At 42.6% G+C, this 14,457-nt stretch overlaps 1 protein-coding gene across 1 annotated transcript in view; it reads right to left on the bottom strand.

The window, feature by feature from the left end:
* Positions 1–13,354, bottom strand: part of numbl (NUMB like endocytic adaptor protein) — a 64,065-nt gene extending 50,711 nt beyond the window's left edge. The window contains exon 1 of the mRNA XM_086260846.1: positions 12,963–13,354. The gene's annotated coding sequence lies outside the window, so the exon portion shown is untranslated. The remainder of the gene's footprint in view (positions 1–12,962) is intronic.
* Positions 13,355–14,457: the final 1,103 nt, after the last annotated feature.

Below are 14,457 nucleotides of genomic sequence, written 5' to 3'. Positions count from 1 at the left end.
AACAACAAAAAAAAAACTTTGTACATAATTACTTTCAGATGTGAAGGAACTACTGATCCCCTGGCCTCTAACCAGCTAAGGCTGATGGCTGTCCCCCACCCCCGGAGCCTGGAGGTTTCTTCCTGTTAAAAGAGAGTTTTTTCTTCCCACTGTCGCCAAGTGCTTGCTCAAAGGGGGTCTCTTTGATTGTTAGGCCTTTGTCTTTATTATTAGAGCAACTTGAGGTGACTTTTGTTGTGATTTGGTGCTATATAAATAAGACTGTACTGACCAAAATTAATCCTAAATTGCAATGAAACTTCTAGATTTCAAAGCGAATTATTTCTAACCTTAAAATTCATTATCATATTGTTGTATAATAATAGTTTTGTATTTATTTTATAGTTTGAGTAGAGCAGACTAAAGTCCAGATGTTATATTTTTCTTTACCATAGAAAGGATCCTGTCATCATCTACTACCTTTGTCTTCTACAGGGAGTGCAGAATTATTAGGCAAGTTGTATTTTTGAGGAATAATTTTATTATTGAACACCAACCATGTTCTCAATGAACCCAAAAAACTCATTAATATCAAAGCTGAATGTTTTTGGAAGTAGTTTTTAGTTTGTTGTTAGTTTTAGCTATTTTAGGGGGATATCTGTGTGTGCAGGTGACTATTACTGTGCATAATTATTAGGCAACTTAACAAAAAACAAATATATACCCATTTCAATTATTTATTTTTACCAGTGAAACCAATATAACATCTCCACATTCACAAATATACATTTCTGACATTCAAGAACAAAACAGAAACAAATCAGCGACCAATATAGCCACCTTTCTTTGCAAGGACACTCAAAAGCCTGCCATCCATGGATTCTGTCAGTGTTTTGATCTGTTCACCATCAACATTGCGTGCAGCAGCAACCACAGCCTCCCAGACACTGTTCAGAGAGGTGTACTGTTTTCCCTCCTTGTAAATCTCACATTTGATGATGGACCACAGGTTCTCAATGGGGTTCAGATCAGGTGAACAAGGTGGCCATGTCATTAGTTTTTCTTCTTTTATACCCTTTCTTGCCAGCCACGCTGTGGAGTACTTGGACGCGTATGATGGAGCATTGTCCTGCATGAAAATCATGTTTTTCTTGAAGGATGCAGACTTCTTCCTGTACCACTGCTTGAAGAAGGTGTCTTCCAGAAACTGGCAGTAGGACTGGGAGTTGAGCTTGACTCCATCCTCAACCCGAAAAGGCCCCACAAGCTCATCTTTGATGATACCAGCCCAAACCAGTACTCCACCTCCACCTTGCTGGCGTCTGAGTCGGACTGGAGCTCTTTGCCCTTTACCAATCCAGCCACGGCCCATCCATCTGGCCCATCAAGACTCACTCTCATTTCATCAGTCCATAAAACCTTAGAAGAATCAGTCTTGAGATATTTCTTGGCCCAGTCTTGACGTTTCAGCTTGTGTGTCTTGTTCAGTGGTGGTCGTCTTTCAGCCTTTCTTACCTTGGCCATGTCTCTGAGTACTGCACACCTTGTGCTTTTGGGCACTCCAGTGATGTTGCAGCTCTGAAATATGGCCAAACTGGTGGCAAGTGGCATCTTGGCAGCTGCACGCTTGACTTTTCTCAGTTCATGGGCAGTTATTTTGCGCCTTGGTTTTTCCACACGCTTCTTGCGACCCTGTTGACTATTTTGAATGAAATGCTTGATTGTTCGATGATCACGCTTCAGAAGCTTTGCAATTTTGAGACTGCTGCATCCCTCTGCAAGATATCTCACTATTTTTGACTTTTCTGAGCCTGTCAAGTCCTTCTTTTGACCCATTTTGCCAAAGGAAAGGACGTTGCCTAATAATTATGCACACCTGATATAGGGTGTTGATGTCATTAGACCACACCCCTTCTCATTACAGAGATGCACATCACCTAATATGCTTAATTGGTAGTAGGCTTTCGAGCCTATACAGCTTGGAGTAAGACAACATGCATGAAGAGGATGATGTGGACAAAATACTCACTTGCCTAATAATTCTGCACTCCCTGTATGGACATCCAGGCCTGTTTGCTTTTCTGTTCCCACTATCTGTTTGATGGATTGCATCCTCACATGGCCTGTTTCAGACTTCTTTGATGACATTTAGTAAATTCACAGCAACAGCTTCCAAATGCCAACGCCACCCTTGGAATGAATTGTAGAGCTTTTCCCAGCTTAATTCATTAATAATGATATAATGAGGATATCCCACAGCTGTCCATGAAACAGATTTTGACTCTAGTGTCCGATTATATTTAAACAAGCAAAAATTGGGGAAACTTTAAAAAAAAGGAATTGCTGTAATTCTTCAACATTTAAAGCAATATTTTGTTTAAATTAAAGCTTAGTGATAAGAGACAAATGTAACTTGAATTTTGTTTTGCTGATAATAATAATAAGGCACTGCTTTAGTGCGGGCAGAGGTGTTAGCCTTATTGAGGAAATAGCTGAATTAACTTAATGTTTTAATGCCTCTTCATGTGAAAACAAACACTGGCAAATCTCCCTGCAGCTCACATCTGTACATGTATCTGTACATCATAGCGCTGCTTTTATTTCCCTTTCTCACACACATGCGTCAGTGTTTTTTGTTAAAGTTGACTATTACCAAATAAATCATCTAATTATATTCCACAGAAACAGGCATAAACAGGTCGTACATGTCATATGGTGTTTTAGATCATCTGACAGTTCCCACTGGTTGCTCTCAGTTCTTGGCATGAGGTAACAAATTATGCTGCAATAATTTCACATTTTGGGTTTTTCCTCCAGGCATTGGAAATGTACGTATCGCTGTTCAGATTTCAAAGCCATTGTACATTTCAAATGCGCTTGGAGTCTCTGTCTCCGTCTCCACTGTGCCTCCCTGTCCACTCCTTCTAATAGTCGTGAGTGTCTGACATAATACCTAGTTGGCTGGCTGGCTGTACAGACCTTGAAAGGCCCTGGCTTGAGTGGCTGGCTGATTTACAGGCGTTCTAGGTGGCTGGCTCGCCACAGACAACCCCCTCACTCCTACTGGACTTACTGGGTTTACTGGGTGGACTGGCTACTCATCTTCCTACAGTGAAGACAGACAAAGGCAGGTCTGTTCCTCTGGGAGCAAGCAGGCAAAGACTGCCACTTCCCGTGGCCAAAAGAGGCAGAGGGAGGAGGGGGAAGTGAGACAAATGAAGAAAGGAAAGAGAGAAAACTGAGACTGATAAAGAGCAGAAAAAAAGGAGGGTCCTTTTTAACTGAGGGCTACGAGGAAACGGGAAAAAGACATTATAACAAGAATCAGGAGAGAAATGTGAGAGATAGAGTGTAGAGAAAGGGTCAGGCACAGCCTATTAGTTGTATATTGTCCAATATGGTACTTGCGCAGGTACCAGCAATCAATCACAATGTTGCTTTCTATTACACTTTTCACAAAGTATTTGTCTCGCAGCCCATAAGCAGTCACGACAGGAACAATCCACTCTAAATGCTAACGCTATCAATAATCTTCATCTCCCATATGCTTGTTTGGTTTTTTTCCCCCACTATGGCATTTTAGTGCAGCTCGCCTGCGAAACAAGACACCTCTCCCTCCTCCATCTTGCCCTCTTTTCATCTCCCCGTCCATCTTTCCAGCGCCTACAATGGCTCCTCACCTCGCTCCTCTCCTCTTGGCCTGCAGCCTCATCCATCTGCCACTGCAAATACTGACATGAGAAAAGCAGTTTGGAAGATTTGGAGTCCATTTCCCTGTTTGTGTAGTTCTGCTGTTGCAGGGGACAGAATATATAGCAGGTTACTCCACAAAATTTCAAGCATATGAGCATGCGACTTTTTAGAATGGGAGGGTATTTTATGCTGTGAAAATACTTATTATCTATAGACGCTGTATTATGAAATAATAGGTGAAAAAAACATATTCTTGTACTTTTATGATGCTAATGCTGCTTTATATGTTGTATGTATAACTTGATGAATAATATATAATAAACACATAAACACAATAATATCTATGGACACCTGTGGGGGTGTCCATAGGTTGCACAACACACAAGGAAGAGAAAAGGGAAAGGACGACAATGCTTCAGGGTCACAAATGGTATAAAGATGGACACAGCTTCTGGGTCAAAAAATTAAAGCAGATTCGAAAGTCCTTTAAACCTGCATTCTATCTCAAGGCCACCAGATGGCGATAGTTGTGGTTGCAAAAAGAAATCCAGGCGTAGATAAAACCTCGCTCTGTCTTGATACGCATAAACACTTTCCTGGTGAGTTTATTGTCTCAGTCACTCATTTATCCAAGGTATGCAGTTGGTTAATGACTTGCGATTGACAAGTCTTTAGCCAATGAGCGAGCAGTCTCACAGTCCTCAACCTTCTTTGTCAAATCTGGTTCTTTTAAGCCAAGATGGAAGAAACCCTCATCTTAAGACTTCGCAAACAAAAAGGATGTTGTCTCAGTAGAGCTGTCCGTTTTTTTACGCCGTCTATTGTTGGCAGAGATGGGCAGTAGCACGTTGCAAGTAACGCGTTATTGTAATCCAATTACTTTTTTCAAGTAACAAGTAAAGTAAGGGATTGCAAAAAAGGTAATTAGAAAGGTAATTAGATTACTGTTACTTTCCCGTAAGCACGCTGCGTTACTGCGTTACTAAAACCGTGATTTTATTGCGAGAGTGTCTCATGACAATGATGTAAGCGAGTGCGACGTTCGTGGCAACAGCTGTGTGCAGATCAAAAATGGATAATATAACGAGTCACGTGACGTGACGCTGCGGCTGTGATTGGTTCGGCTCTGCGCTACTTAATTTGGATTGGCTGTTCTTCTTTATTTTTTTTTTAAGAGGACAAGAGCGGTGAGGCCTATCGCAATAGTTAAATTTTTCTATCGAGAAAAAGTTATTTCGCAATACATATCGTTATCGTTCTATCGCCCAGCTCTATGTAGCACTAATTGGGATCCAAAAGGAGTCTGTCTCTGTACGATACAATTTCTTTTAAACAGTTTTAAGCATAATTTGAATGACACAAGGAGCGCACACAGTTACACTGAATGTCAGCTGTTATAATTTTTTAATTAGTTGGTTTTAGAGACACTGAGGTGAGGCTGCTAGCCTAGCTCTACACTTTATCGAACAAGTGTAAATGTAACTTAAATATGTTAAGTGACTAAATATTTCATATATGATTAAATCTTTTTATTTTAATCAAAGGTTTGTATAAATTTTGTGGTTATATAGTCCTGAATTCTTCTGAATTGGTCGTTGTGCATTTTCTTGTCCAAGCTGTGACACCATGGGTGCAGCTGGTTTCTGAGTTACAGACCCTGCGTCCACACACAGGGGTGGCTTCAGTATGATGCTGTACCTGTTGCTAAATTAAAAAAAAAAAAAACTGTAGCTGTTTTTATTTTTAAGTTGGGAAAACAGTAAATTATATTACCCACAGTGCAGTTACATGTCTATGTTACTTCATAATATGGTATTTTTTAAAATCAAAATGCCAGTTTGATTAAAAAAAGACAATTTAAACTATACAGTGGATCACAAAAATCCCAGTGAAATACTTTTTATACAAAAACAAAAATGAAGCAACTGTTTATATAAACTTTCTTGCTTGATTATATAATGATGTGATTCAAATAATGTTTTTAAGAGGTTCCAGCAGGATCGTTTTGATCTGTGTAGGCGTTACAAGAGTCATTTCCCCCGGTGTTTTATGAGAACCTACGCCAACCTCATGCTGCTGCTGGAGCTTTTTATTTTGACTCACATTTTAACACATTTTAACTCTCATTAATACTGTGAAGCACATTTTCTAAAACATTAACCTATTGCTTTATACGGAGAGAGGAATACAGGCTACTGAGTGATATTTTTATTTCTACACTCTAGAGCTTTTTCTAGTCTGCTAATAAGGATTTTTCTTCTGGTTGTAGTCTGCTGACGAGGTCTTCCTTTCATTCCTGAAACTCTACAAATATCCCTTATGTAACTGCTAATTTTACTACAAACATTATCATGTTATCTCGCTGTGCTCTTGTGAGGTACACTCAACAGTATTCAGTGGCATTGCTATAATTTCCCCATGAAGATTTAGAGCGTGTCTGTGGTACTCGGCACAGTGGGTGATAAGATGGGTAATAGGTTATTTCAGTCTCAACAGCAGGGTGATTCAATTGTGGTTAATAGTTGTGGTGTGAGGGTTTTTTAATAGGTTATTCTTACTTCCTTCGTGAAATCTGTATCTTTATTAATACTTCTCATTTGCATTAAAAGGACAATCTCTTGTCTTTCATGAGGGATCCTTTCCAGCTATTCCTCCCTTGATCGCGATCGTGATGCCAGCAGCTCAGAGAGTGAGCTGCATCTGGCGTAAAGCTGGACACCACAGAAAGACAAACAGATGGAGATGATTGAAAGACGAGTAAAAGAAATCAGAGAAGTCATAAGAGTTTAAGATAGGGAGCTGTGAAGGGCAGCAGTCGAAATAAGAAAATCTATACGAGCTATATTAAAGGTTGATGAGTGCTGCAGGAATAAAACAAAGGGGAAGGAAAGGCGCGAGGCGAACAGTGGAAATAAAGGAAAGGAGAAGCGAGTGAAAAGATAGCAACAGAGCAAGAAATGGAAAGATGCAGAACTCCAGAGAGAGAAAGAGAGACGGACCGGTGGAGGCACAGAGACAGAGAGAGATGAAGGGGGGTACAGTCATGTGGAGTCAGATGCTCCTAATCAGCTGCGTTGCTGTCAGAGCCTCCTCACTATAGCAACCATGAGTCATAGCACCAGTAAACAGAGAGGATGTTTTATAAAGCGAAAGCCTCGCTGGCACATTCACTGTGCCGTCGTATGTTTTACGAGCGCAGTGTAGCGGGAGTGAGACACAAACTGGTTCGCACAGGCCAAAGAAACACGTGCAGCTTATTTAGCACTTATTTTTCATTTCTCAGGGCGCCATTTTTACACGTCCACTTGTTACTGATATTTTACTTTATCCTCTGCAAAAACTGTTTGGGCGCCATCTAAAATGTATTGGGACATTATCTATATCACAGGACTGGTATTGCTTAGAGTGTTTTCTTGGGTCTGCACGGCTCCCTCGGGTACTTTTGTTTTCAGACGTCACACCTTAAACTGATTTCCACAGTTTTTCCTTCAAGAAATGCATGGGTTACTACAGTGTGTAGTGTAAGATGCTGAATTTATAAAAACTCAAAATGACATTCATTACTCATCAATATTTACATGGCTGTGTGTCGCAAGCTTCAAATAATAGGTCAGTGTACGCGCAAGTTCTCCCTGAGAGCTAAAAGCTCTTTTTCCAACAACTTTTTGGGCTCTGTATGATAGAGGGGACATCCTAATATTACCACCTCAAGTGCAAAGAACCAGCTGTCTAAACCTTCTGTTTGGAGGGGCAACCAATCAGAAGAAAGTGAACTTAAAGGAAGGGGGAAGGATGTTACACTGCCTGTTACAGTCAGTGAATGAACTGAAGGTCCAGTTTGAGATAAACAGTGATTATTTTTGACTATGAAGCTGTGAGGATTATACTGTAAGTTATTGGAAGCTAGTGTGGGGTTAACCTTTGAGAGCTAATGAAGTATTTTTGGTTGTTCTAAATTGATATTTTCAAAGAGTTCTTTTGATCCAGCTACAAACACTAAGGAACTGCTTGAATGCAAGTAAAACTGCTGTTTTTCACTTTCATCTAAATTGTCCTAATCACATTCAGATGTGGAGCTAACAGCTTTATGCATAATAAAATGTTTCCCAGTGTCTCGGATATCTACTGAAAGGATTTCACCGTATCCGCAGTGAGCTAATGTCAGCTGGTTCATTAATCTGGATGATTTCTTTAGTCGGGCTCTGCACACTGCTCTAAGAATCTATAAACTCCGTAAGTATTTCATTTAAAGGCTGCGCAAACCGAGGGCCTAGCCTGTGCAGACTTTTTAAACAGCTTTTGATGAGCGCACTGCTGTACATGTACACAGAATCATACATGTTCACTGAGCCACAGAGCAGACGCTGATGCGTTTCTCTCCGGTGACTCATTCTTGTGTTTTAGCTGGAAGTAGCCTCTGTGCCCCCTCTGAGCCGCACGCACTCGAACGTACAGAGGCACGAAGACAGAGTTTGATTCCTCTCGTATGTCCTCTGCCACTCTGCCTCTCTGACTGCCTATTGCAACACAGTCTGCACAGATGCACACCGCTTTAAGTGTAGTCACCCCTCTCATCTAACCCACCCCATCTCACCCCCCAATCTCCCTCAAACACTTTCTTCACACAGTGAATGGGCCCCTCTGTGCTCTGGAAGATTTAACTTGGGTTCTTTCTATCGCTAACAATTTCTCTCGCTCGGCATTGCTCTAAAATTGTGCAGCGGAGAAGCCTGCATCATTTTAAACCGTGTCTGCAGCACGCACACAGAAAACTGTGCAGGCAAGGAGGAAAGTGATTGTAGGTGGGCTGTGGTAACTGTAAATAACTCCAGATTTGAAACTAACAATGCCTAAGTTCATCTGAGGCACTACGGTCCACGCAGGCCGCCCGGGCTCATTTAGTATCTCTGCACAGATCACATGGAAGAGTTCCTGTCATGCAATCCTAACTTTTTTCACACAGTTACATGGAATCCAAGAATAGCTGTAATCCATGAGGCTCTGTGCCGTGCTTTGGAAACGGGAAGGTTTACGAGATGGTAGTGAGACCTGCTGTGATGTACGGTTTGGAGATGCTGGCACTGACAAAAAGGAGGAGGTGGAGCTGGAGATGGTCAGATTTCATTGGGGGTGAGCAGAATGGATGGGATTAGAAATGAGGACATCAGAGGGACAGCTCAGGTCGCTCAGGGTTGGACATGTGCACAGGAGGGAGAGTGGATGCAATGGAAAAAAGCATGCTGAATATGAAGCTGCCAGGCAGGAGGAAAAGGACGTAGTGAAGGCGGACATGCTGGGGATGAAAGGGTTAGAAGAAGAAGAAGAACAGAATGTGCAAACTGTTGAGGCTGTTTCAACACGGTACTAAATGTTCTGATTTATGTTTTTTAAATTGGTTATTTGGCGATTCCACCACAGTTTGACCCTGAGACTGTGAAAAACCTCTCGTTACAAAAATGTATCAAAAGTGTTCAATACTGGACATTTGTTCAGTGGCTTCTAGGTGCAATTTGGAACAAACCACATAAAAACAATTGGGCAGCAAGAAGAGCAGCTGCTAAAAGCCTGGAAAAGGATATAGATCAAACCAACCCCTAAGGGAGAGGATGTGGTGGGATGTTTTTTTTCTTTTCATTTCAGGTATTTTTAGACACAGGTTCCTTATCGCAATATTGCATCTGAGCTTCAACAGCTAAACGGGCTAAAATAGGTCATCAAAAAAAATAAAGAGAGAGAGAGCAATGAGATTTTTTTGTTTTTTTAAATGCAACCCTGGCTGCTCCGAGTGACAGTTATTAGTTGTGATGAGTTCTCCACTCGGAGTTGCGGTTGCTGAGAAAGACCCATTTCCACTTTTCTTGTTATCTGCAGAGAAAAACGCCACTGAAGCAAAGACAAACTGCTGATTGCCAAGGAAACAGGCGAACACACACACACACAAGCCAGTCAGCATCCCTTTACGCGCATGCATGGTCAAACAAACTGAGAAAACACAAATTGCTGCCTTCACACATGAGCGTCCACTAGACGGGCATTCAAATCCATCCCTTCACTCGTTTATCAATCCAGACTCAACGTAATACGCACTGGTAGGAGCACAACATGTGCACACGAACATACTCGCATACAAAATAAAAACTATAGCACCATGTCTTTGTACTGTGAGCATGCCATTAGTGCGTGCAGTAATGGGGCTATATGGTAGATAGGAGTGGTTGCATTTAACTAGCCTTCAGAAATCAGATAAGCCCACTCAGCACATACTGGAGGCACTTAGGCATCAGAAAGCAGTGTGTGTATGTGTGTGTTTGTTTGTAGAAACATGCATGTGATGACATCTTCTGGATCAGAGGTTCTGCTCAGCCTGACGTGGTCACATCCAAACATCCCTCAAAGGAACCGTGATACCCAGCGATGGCCTTCACGGCTCATTCCCACATTTTGAACCTCCTCCTGTTTGGTTTATCACTTTCTTCCCGCACCTCCTCGGACTTCCTGCCTCTCCTTAGCTTTTCTCACCCCACCTTTCTATCCGGGCACCCGACTCAGAGCGTTTCCTCCCTCCATCCTTCCTCTCCTCAGCGTCTTCGGGGTACGCCAAATCTCATTATTTAAAATCTGGTTCTCTAAATTAATCCTGCCAGCAGAAGCAGAATTCTGTAATCAATTTACGGGCTTTATTTGTGGAGTATTTTTTATTTTTTTTTTTGCTTTCATTCATTAACACCCACACATCACAACTGCTGTGCACACAGCAGAAGAAGAAAAAAATCCTCTTTACACAAGCAGTCACCGAGCAGCACTGCAGTCAATTTGGAATAAACACCTCAGTGGCGCTCCACACATAATTTATAGTTTCAGTCATAACTTTTCATACTTGTAATCTTTCTCAGCAACAAATCAAGTTTTGAAGAAGCATTTACAAAAGATCTTCAAACTATTCACAAACTAAGAAAGGATTTCCTCTACAACCTAAAAAAGACCCTAACCTGCAGTCCCACACAGTCGCCAGGGGCTGCTGTACTTTGCCCTGAGGAAGCACGGCCTTGCTGCCGGGCCGGCAGTAGCGGGGACGGGGCTGGAAGTGGTGCTGCTTGTTTAGGAGACCCACCCTGACCAGCACAAAGGGGGGGAGCAACGCCCTCCTCCACTACCAGCTAACCCAGACATCGCTCTGATTGGCCAGCTGGATGACCTTTGCGCCCCCCTGTATTGTGGTTTCAGCTGGCCCAACCCTCCCCCTTGTGCGTTTATGTGCGTGTGTGCGTGTATGTGGAAAACAAAAGACAGCCAAGTCCTAATGCAGCAATCAGAGCTCGAGGACAGGGGAAATGGTCTGAGGGGAAATGGAGTGTGTGTGTGTGTGTCTATGCATTGATGTGTGTGTGTGTGTGTGCTGCTGTGTATATGGGGGCGGTGTAATTATGTTCTAGTTGTGATGACTGAAGTGCAGCAGTGATTAGCTACATCAGAGGCGATTTATGTTCAGCAGTCACTTGGTTTGGACTTCCAGAGTTGCCACTCCTCCCTCTCTGTCACTCGCTCTCTTCCATCCCTGGATCTCCAGCTTACCTCGGCTCTGGAGACATAGCGTGCCTCTAGTCACATCCCTAGAGCAAACTTCTTCCAGCCCCACCTTTTAATCGCGTGTTCTCCTTCATTAGTTGAAGTCCCAGATCACGTTAGTATGTCTCAAGCTTCAGATTGTCCCAAAACTACAACCTCTACAGCCAGTCTCTAAACCAATCTGTTCTTCGTTCAGGTCCCGTAGCTAGACTGCACTAGCCCTTCTTTACACCAAACTGAGATCTGATCTTTTAACCACACAAACCCTTCTTTTCAGCCTCATCATAAATCTAATCATCAGTCCTCTAGAGTCACTTGCCCCAGGCCCGTTCCAGCCTTTCTAAGCCAAACTTTGGAGCAAACATGTTTTGTTTTTTTCCTGTTCTCCATCCTGAAACCATAACTGTAGATTCCACTTATTCTCCATTCAGCTTCACTCACAAACCTAACCTCAAGTAAGTTGCAGGTGTGGACTAAACCTTACCATATTTTAGCCACATCTCTAAATCAAATCATGCCTCATTACAGAACACACTCCAAAACAAACTCCTCATGCTGTAGCTTAATCCATGACTGAGACTAGCCCCACAAGCCTCAACTTAAGCCTTACCCTCCAGCTGCACATGCAAATAGTCTAGGACCAATGGCAGGAGACAGTCTGCGCCCCTCTCTACTAGTACTCTAAGAGTACTACGCTTTTAACACACCCTAAGTGACTCCTGTGTCCTCACTCTGAGCCAGTGGGTCAGCACAGACCAGCCCTAACAGCATGACTGCCTGTCTGAGGAATGCCATGTCATGGAACAGATGGAGCTCCACAGTCAATAGAGCTGCATGCATTACCCAGCCCTATGTACGAAGGTATGTGCCACGCTTTGCGTGTGCATGTATGTAATTTGCATTGTGTCACTGTTCTCGATGCACTTTGCATCCTTTGCCCCCCGTCTTTACATTCTTTCCAAAACACAACAAGCAGCAATGAGACAAAGAAAGATACACCCTTGGAAGAAAACTTTGAAAATGATGCAAACACGCCCAAAAGGCACGATTCCCCACATGGTGTGATGCAATGGAGAGATAATGCAGAAAATCCTGGAGATGCATGGAAATATTGGCCTCTGCACACAAGCTGAGGTTGGCTAAAACTAAAACAATCCCATGAACCAATAAGTTACTACTTTCAGTTCAATCAATAACACATTATCTCATTCACCTTGCCACTAAAGATCAAATAAAGCTGATTTCCAGACCACAAATGCTGTAATAGGGTGGTTATAACACCTATAGATCATCAATACAACAATAAAGTTGGAGTTTTTCTTAAATTTTTAGAGCATTATCTGGAGACTCCTGCACAATTAGACAACCTGTGCGCACGCAGTTGGCGTGAAAGAGTCGATCAGAGTCCAGGCACAGTGTAGTTGTGGTCTTTGGTGATGGATCACAGCTGTGAGCTGTTATCATAAAGACCAAGGCTGCCACATTTCATTCATTTCACATATATGGGCCCGCTGGCGAGGTCCATATCAGAGCGGTGCACTTCCAATGAAACATTAAATCAGCTCCCAAACTATTTACATCAAGAATTTAAACGCACGCTGAGTGGATGGCTCCATTCTTGGTTGTGGGTCCAGTCGTTATGGAGACATTACCGGATTGCTAAATAAGGCTGGAAGTGTCAGTAAATCGGGATGCCAGATTGGACGCGAATCCAGTGAACTCACCCAAGAGAACGACGGATGATCGGCTCCCCGCTCCTCCTCCTCTGTGTAAATCCAGGACCTCGGACACAAATAAATTAGCCCTGTACGAGAATCAGGCGGAATGTGTAATTTCACAAAAATCCCCTCTTCATCCGCACTACCAAAGCGATGGAGTGGAGGCGACGTGGAGCCGCAAAACAACCTGGTCGGCGTAGCCTACACACACACGCACACACACATAAACACGCAGGCACAATTTTTTTTTTAAATTAAAAAAGCAGGGAGTCTGTCTTATTCGTGCAATCAAAGCGATATTTCCCCAAAAAGGCACCGACTCGGGGTTTCGGGAGGGGGGGCTGATTTCGGTGGAATCGGTGTAGTAATCTCGGATGCTTTGGTTGTTGACTGTGCACTTACTGGGCTGCTTCCCCCGGCTCCACCCGCTAACCCAGCCTTCCCAGTGCGCCCATTGGCACAGACGGCCGGACATGCAAATCTACTCTTCCCATTGATGTTTTCCAGAAAAGAAAAAAAAGCACAGCGTTGTGGTTCTGTTGCTCTACTGCGCCACCGTGCGGCATCTAACCTGCTGTGATTCACGGTTTACTATAGCCCTGTTTTAAGAAAGTCCCCGTGCCTCCCTAAAACACAGGTGTCAAACATAAGGCTCGGGGGCCAGAATCGGCCGACAAAGACTCCAGTCCAGCCCACTTTTAGCTTCATTGTCAGTGAATGAATGTGAAATATGTCTGGGCAGTGAGCTACCAGAACGTTTTTCTGTCATTTTACAAATGTGTTTATTTGTTCTGACAGATGTCTTTCATTTACTACAACTGCATTTCTTTTTCATGTACAACAACTGATACCCACTGTTGAAATTACACTTCTTTTTCTTGTATTAAATGCAATTAAATGTTTAGTTAAATTACTTTACACTGACAGAAGGGGGAGGTTTGCTGGTTCAGCCCACTTAACATCAAAGTGGGCTGTATGTGGCCCACAAGTTTGATATCTCCGCCCTAAGAGGACACCCGCCCATTTTAGCAAGGCACAAACTTTTAACTATATTTTGCAAATGTAGTTAAATTAACACTGAATTTCTCCAAGATTACAAGCACTTTCTCTTCAAAGATTTTTAAGAACACAGTATTTTACATATTGTGAAGCAATGATGTAGAAAGTTCGTAGATTGTTAAATGTTAAAAAGTCCATACTGAACGCATGGCTGCTTTATTAGTTACACTTTCCTAGCACCAGATCAGACCTTCCTTCAGAACTTCTTTCATTTTTTGTAGCACAGATTCAGCAAAGTCGTGAAAACAGATGTTAGCCCTTCACGATGTTCACAGATGTTGGTCCATATTGACGTGACAGCATCACACAGTTGCTGCATATTTGTCAGCTGGAAGCTCTCACTCTCAATGGTGCACTGTTGGATTGAGATCTGGTGACTACAGATTAAACTGACTGTCAGTTTCAAGAAACCAGTTTGAGATGATTTAAATTTTGTGACAAG

The sequence above is a fragment of the Aulonocara sp. 'chitande type north' Nkhata Bay genome, linkage group LG14 (genome assembly GCF_057382095.1).
Source record: "Aulonocara sp. 'chitande type north' Nkhata Bay isolate Kocher_YH1m ecotype deep benthic linkage group LG14, A_spYH_male_GT1.1, whole genome shotgun sequence".
NCBI classification, from domain to species: domain Eukaryota; kingdom Metazoa; phylum Chordata; class Actinopteri; order Cichliformes; family Cichlidae; genus Aulonocara; species Aulonocara sp. 'chitande type north' Nkhata Bay.
The sequence above is the reverse complement of the archived record's forward strand: the minus strand, read 5'-3'. Positions and strand labels throughout refer to the sequence as shown.